The sequence below is a fragment of the Heliangelus exortis genome, chromosome 8, assembly GCF_036169615.1.
Source record: "Heliangelus exortis chromosome 8, bHelExo1.hap1, whole genome shotgun sequence".
NCBI lineage: Eukaryota > Metazoa > Chordata > Aves > Apodiformes > Trochilidae > Heliangelus > Heliangelus exortis.
In genome coordinates this window covers 13,200,534-13,207,904 of record NC_092429.1, presented here as the reverse complement: position 1 = coordinate 13,207,904, position 7,371 = coordinate 13,200,534, and positions in this window count along the sequence as shown.

Genomic DNA, 7,371 nt, shown 5'->3' with positions numbered 1-7,371 from the left:
CAAATAATAAAAAAAATCATATGGATGGTGAGCACCCAAAGTGATAGTGCTGAGGTGTAAATCATATATGTCTCATTTCAAATGCCTCATGTTGGAAGGGAAAGAGCAGAAGAAAACTTTTGGTTAAGGTGTCCTGAAAATGCCTCCTTTACTGTCTTTCTCTGAAATAGCAGACACTTCCCATCCAAAGCCTGTGGGAGTAAATGGGATAATAGTTGGATTCAACAGAATAAGTCTGCAATAAAACAACTTTTTGGAATATTTTTTATTGTTTCCACTTTTAAGTAATAAAGAAGTAGTAAAAAAGAAAAAAAACCATAACAGGTGTTGTTTCACTTAGCTGATGTCATAGAGTCTCATCAGGAGAGAAGTGGCACAATAACAGTGGAAGAAATTCAAGATGAGTGCAACAGTTTCACACTTGGGCATAGGCACTGTTTCACTAAGTGGGTGGCTGCCAAAAAATGTAAGTGGTAGTGATGATGGTGAAGAGCCAGAAGAGGGTGGTGGCTGTGGAGTCTGAGCTGTAAACAATCCCCTCATTTACTGTAATTAATGATATGAATCAAAGACTCACTCATCATCAAGCTCCTATGGAGAAGAATCATTACTACAGCTGCTTTATGCACTAAGGACAAAAGTATCCAGAGTGGTGAGATGGGCATAGTAGCAGTCTTTGTTATTGAGATTTAATAAAAAATGGAAAGTTAATTTAAAAAATAAATAATTAAAAAAAGAAGAGCAGCGTATGCATTAAGGAGATTTCATATTCTTTTGTGGAATCCTTAATGTTTAATGTTTAAAATAGTGGCTCTAATACAGATAATTGCTGTGTGCAGGCTACTGCTCTCTGTGTTCAGCCCCGTCCCCAGCCTAGTGAGAGCTCTTGCACGTCTACCTTAGGCTTCACATCTGCCTCTCATCTCAGCAGACTTTGACTTGCCATGACACTATGACACAGGGGTGACCTCAGATGCTTATCTCAGTGCCCCGTTTCAGGTTGTCTTCTTACTCTCCTTGTAGCCGTGGCACAGTACTGCAAGGGATTTGAAGCCTGGATTACAGAGATACTGAAACAAGAGTAAGGGTCTTAAGCATATGTTTACTGTTGAGGTAAGAAGAACATTAGATCTTTCTGCAGCCCAACAAGCCCCACAAGTGAAAGCAGCCCACTAGCCAAGGTGACCTGGCTGTGCAGCCCCAGCTCCTTTCTGCTTTGTCTCCCTGGGAGCTTGGGGCTGCTCCTGCTGCCGACAGCTCATCAATACAGCCCTTTTTATCTTGAGTTCATCAAGCCCTCACAGCTGCTTTCACAGTATGTTCAAATTTGGTATGAATGTTGTATGTAACTCTAGAGCCATGATCACACACTAATATGCTAATAGGATTAGCATTACAGTTCTTGTGGAAGAAAATTGTATCTTTAGATAAGAGGGTTTTTTCTACTTTGAAGATTTTGAGCTCTGTACCCCACCACTACTGTAGTTCAAGGTGGGGGGAAACCTCTTTCTTTCACGCCATCTTTCTGTTTGCACATGTGAAGGCTTGACTTTCATTCATTTCATTGTTTTTCCTAGTGCTGTTATGGCATTGTTATCCTTCCACCAGGATTAGGGGAAGATAAAGAAGCAGGCAAGTAGTTTACGATAATGAATGTCAGTGTTACTATCCCAGTGTTGCTCCTGATAGTTCAGAGCTTCATGGTTGTGACCACAGACTGTTTAGGTGACAAGGTCCAGCACTTCAGGTGTTTATGGGTGCTCCACATGCAGGGGTGCCAGCTGTAGCTCAGAATTTCTTTATATTTTGCTATATATATTGCCATGCCATATAGAACTGCTTTTGTTTGGAAAAGATATACCTGGCACATATGTACTAGTGAGGTATTAATAATAATTTTCAAGGTTGTCTTGCAGTGGTATTTTGCCTAAGTTTCTTTCAGTGAAAGCTGAAGATCGTCCTCAACTTTCCCAGTTTCCCTGAATTTGAGGAACCATGCCCATGGGACACAAGCGATCTCCTTCTTTTCTCTTTCTGTGTATGCTTAGTGGAGAAACTTGCCAAATTAATTCCGCTGGATGCTTTTTTACTCCCAGATAGGGAAAGAAGTTTAAAAAATGTGTTGATTCCCAGTTCAGGTCAAAGAACATGTTGATCACTGGGGCTGAAAGAAAGACACGTACACGCAATACTGGAACAATGAATAATCTCAGTTGTGGCTGGCTACAGTGTGTTATTACTTTTGTTTGTTTGTTTGTTTTCAGGATCAGACATTTTAAATATGTCATTAGGACAGGAGAAAAAAAAAAGAAAAAGTAAAATTAATTTATAAATATTTGTTGTACAGAAAGTCAGAGAGATTGGGAACTTTGAAAGCTCTCTACAATTTCTCATCTTCTTAGATGTATGGATAATATAGCAAGTAGAAATGGGAAGGTTTGGACAAAATGCCCTTTCTTCAGTGATATTTGTCATTGGACAAAGAAACCTGGGAAAAATTAAAAGATTTATTTTAATTTTAAATTAATCCAGCTGAAAACAGCAACGTGTCATGCCCATCACTGTCTTTTAGGCAAAAATTTACTCCAGGGTTATATAGGTACAGTTTGTAACTAGGAAACCATCATCTGCCTTGGTCTTCTGTGCTTACCAGTCAGCCTGTCATATCCTTGCCACATCCTCACTTACAGCACCCATATTATTTTGAAACATTTACTGGTTCAAAGAGTAGTTCATAGGTTCAGGGGAAAATGTTCCCACTGCTGAAATACTCTTTCTGAGGTGACAATGTACTATTTATTGTTTGGCAATCAAATAGTGGAAGGAACAAATAAATACAAGAACAGACAACTGTAAACAGAACATGTAAAAGCAGACTGATATTTTATATTAAAACATCCATTAAAACTTCCACCCCGACATCTCTGTTTTGGAGGACTGCATGAAATGATACATTAGAAGACAGGAGTGAGTTTGTGATTTTTCTGAGTTTCATGATTGAGAAAGTAATTCTGAAATAATCCTGTACAGAAAACATAAAATACTACTAGGCATCTGCATGCATACAGAAGTGACTTCTGAAACCAGGAAGAATTTACTAAAATGGTATAACATGTACTCTATTCTGTTACTTTCCAACAACTTTCCAAGCTGGCTAATATAGTGTTCCCAATATTTATTGTGATTCTACCTTCATTTATGACTTACTGATCGATTTAACTCCACTTTAAATGAGTTCTTCCTGAGAGACAGACTCAAAAGGATTATATTTATGCACACAAGGTTTGAAATAAGACATATCCTAAACTTTAATTATGAGTCATTGCAGTGGTTTCTGAAAAGAAGCTGAAATCCCAGTGATGTTTGAAGAAGGGAAAATACTGAGGTTTATTTAAGAGAGTTCTGTTACTTTAAATGACATATACCGAAAGCTCTTGTTAATAAAGACTGGCACAGGTCACACTGTCAAGGATAAACAATCATTCCTAAATCCTTTGTTTCAGGCTACAGTGAAACCTAATCCCCATGGTGTTCTTGCCTGGCCATGCATGCATGTAAATATGCACCACTTTTATAGTACTAGTGCTTTCTTTCAAGCATGCTGCTCCTGACTGCAAGGCATTTGATTTCTGGTAATTAATCAGCTCATCATACATGCTGTGTTTCTCCCTCGGGCCCAACTCAAGTTAGTGATCCAAATCTGGCCCCGGGAAAAAAGAAACCATTTATGTTCTTAGTGCACAGAATGAAACCCTGATAAATAGTGCTTGGCTAAACATTGGATTCAGATGGCTTTTTTTTTTTTTTTTTTTTTTTTTTTTTACAAGCTGTAAGACTAGGTTTAGAGGGTTTTGGGGGGAGGTTTTTTTCTCTCGTTTTTTGTAATCTATCTTTTTTTTCTTTGTCAGCTCTGCTTCCCCAGTTTGCCCCTTTAGAATGGCCAAAATAACCCCAAAAAATCCAAACTGGAAGCCACAAAATGTGCCCCTAAATCAGACATCAAGATCACTGCATTATTTTTGAAGTTCTGTGCTTTGGCCTGTGAACTTGCTGCCTGAATTCTTAGTGCTCATTTTTAAAAAGTGTGCTCTGTCACGTGTTTATTTGTCACCCTTTATATTTGTGTCTTTCATGTTTGGCTTGCCTGTATAATAACCTGGTTAGTGCTAATTTTATCAGGTCCAGGGAACAACTTCAGCTTGTGTTGTTAATTCTTCATGTCTAGAGATGTGGCAATTCTCATCCTTTTCAATTATGAACCAGTTGGCCTTAACTGTCGTTTGAGGACTCATGCATTAGAAAGCTTAGTGAGCAAGCTCACACTTTTTATTTCTTCTGATAAAAACAATAACCTCTGTGCCTCCAAAGGCACCGTGATCAGCTCGTCAAGACTACTGGCTCTTGCCTCTCCATCAGCTCCTGTTTTGTAGTACTGCTTCTTGTTCTGCTAATGTGTAAGTATTTGAAGTACTTGCTTCCTGCAGTGATGAGACATACAGCCCTGCCAACATTATTCCTAGGCTATATTTTTTTGGCATAAACTCAGCTCTTTATGCTGGTTCTTTTCCCTATGGCAAAGGCAAGAAACCGAAAGGAATTATTTCACCTAATAGCTCCTTGCCTCACAGGGCTGTTGTGAGACTTAATTAATTAATGTTTGCAAAGTGCTTTGAGAGCCTGGGATAAAAAAGGTGCTATATAAGCACTGATACAAGTACAAAATATTGTTACTATTAATTCCCAGTCTGATACAAAGCCACTGAGTGAATGAAAATCTGAACTGCAGTCCCCAGTGCAAAAGTGGGGACTGTTTGTAAGGAGAGGCATTGCACTGCGTTTTTGTTTGCAGAGTTGTGTATAGAGATGTCTTTAAGCCATGGGTCAGCTTGACTCAGAATTCTTGCAAAACAGGAAAAAAAGAAAAAAGGCTTTTGAACACTGCTACTGTGCTGGTTTTAATTTCTCTGCTTTTTCTTGTTGTAAGCATACCATCCAGATAAGGAAAATAAACCACACTGGGCCACAGATTAAGTCAAATATCAAAATCATTGCATGCTGACCATGAAAACTCACTCATGCTGAACATTTGTGGGTTATCATGATCAAAGAGCACTTCAATATTTATCAAAAAGCATAGCCCACCATGGTTTAGTCTTCATTAACCCGGTGTGTATTTGAAGAACTCAACAGAGCTAATGCAGTCCAAGCTGAAGCTGACATTTTTTTTTTTGACTTAGGAAAACATTTATCCTCTTGAAGAGATATGTATCAGTTCGTAAATGTTGTGAAAGGGCAGAATAACATAAGGCTCACATATGCTATTGGGTTGTGTGAATGCAGTGAGCTTTACAGAACTGAATTATGCTTTGTACATAGAATCAAGAATGAACTTGTCATTTCTGTAATACCAGTAAAGCTTATTTCACATATAATGGGACATCCTGCTGTGCATAGATGATACAATTTTTCTAGTTGGATTAAAAAATATTAAAATAAAAAAGAGGCTAAATTAGGCTGTGAAAGCTTGGATATGTGTGACACAAAGGGCATGCAACCAGCTGTAGGGAGTTTTGGAAATACATGGCATTACTCCCCCTGCTACTTTTGTCTGATTGGGTTTCATGTCTGAACAAGACCTTGAGGAGTTTAGCTTATATAAAAGACACTTCCCCTTACAAAGAAAGGAACATGGATCATAATGGGTGTTAATTTTGATTCCCTCGCAGTGCCTTTAGCTTTTTCAGGCTTTTTCTTACAGTCCATGCTCATGAACATTATGCATCCGTGATGTTCAGCTAGAAAAAGATAATCCAAAACTTACCAGGCTAAACCAGTAAATTATTATTTCAAAATGAAAATAAAAGAAAGCACTTATGCCCTATTGATGACACATAATATGCGTGCATGTCGGAAAAGAAACTGGAGATTTTTGCACAGGACCTACACTCTTTTCATCAGTTTCTTTTTAAAACTTGAACAAGGTGTTTAATTTCTCCAGGCCTCAACAAGGTGTTGTGAATCTTTTTCCTTTTTACCTGTAAGAAGCAGCAGAAAGTAAAGCACAGGGGATTAGGTATGTGTGACTAAGAGGATCATTAGTGTCAGAACAGATAAAGAGAAATTGGGAGCTTGATGATTAAAGAAAAATAAATGCTAAATGCCAATCAACAACTGCTCATTGGCTGAAGCTCGAGCTAGAGAAATGTTTCACTGGTTACTGATTACTTTTTCCATGTTCGTTATGAATATCCAAAAATTTCCTCCTCACATATAAAGTCTTAATGGCATCAGAAAGCTGGTGAGAACAGTGGACATTAGTTCCAGTGAGAGATCCATAGCCCTCTAGACTAACTTTAGAGTTAAACTGAGTCAGTAGGATCCAGAACTGGTACTTCACTAGGTCTTCACTTGCTCTTTAATCTCATCATTATTATTGCATTATTGTGCTACTTCTTTAAATGGGATACAATGGAAATAAAATACAATATTTGGAGTACATGGGGATTGCAGGTGGAATGTGAAGCATTACTGTTTATCATTTAAGCATACTTTATATTTAACATGGTTTAACACTGGTTTTTGTGTTTTATTTCCTAGTGATTCAGGTTCTGCTCTCAAATCCTAACAGCAGATAGTTTAATAAGGCCCTGCCAGTAATCTGCAGCCTGTGCAGATTTCCACATTTTGACTAAAGCCAGATTGTGGGGAGCTGCATATCAGTCTCATCCCATAGTATTTGCATAGCCTCTGTCTACACTAACAAGTTGGCAGCATATGCAAGTTGCACCAGACCACTTCATGTCACAGCAATCAGTCAGGTGCTGGGGTAATAAGGCAAAGTAACAGCTCCTCATCCACAGGCTTCCTGCTGTAATGTTCTCCATTAGCAGGGGTGGACTGGGCCATGTGGAAGATGGGAAAGCTCCATAATTCCATGTAGCATTGAGGAACATGTCAGAATGCTGTTGGATACTGCTCCAACTAAAAAAAAAAAAAAAAAAAAAAGCTGGGCATTTTGGGCATTTTGCAGCACCTGCAACAGAAGCCTGTCAGGAGAAGAAAAGTGACTATCTGGATCTAACTGCATTTAAATGCAAATTAGAAGGAAAATACCAGCTGCACTGGGAAGAGAACAGTGGCCTCTAAAGTTTCAGTGGTTCAGTTTGAATACTTTTCTTGTAACATCAGTGACTCACTTTTCAAAGGACCTGTGCACCTGTAGTTCTTATTGTTCTCTACTGTTTGAATTGTTTATCCTTCAAAAAATTATTTTACAGTTAGATGTAAATTTGGTCTTTGTACTGAGATAAAAAAGAAAAGGAAAAAAAAATAACAAAAATTAAATTGGGAAAGAAAGAGAATGTTGCTGGA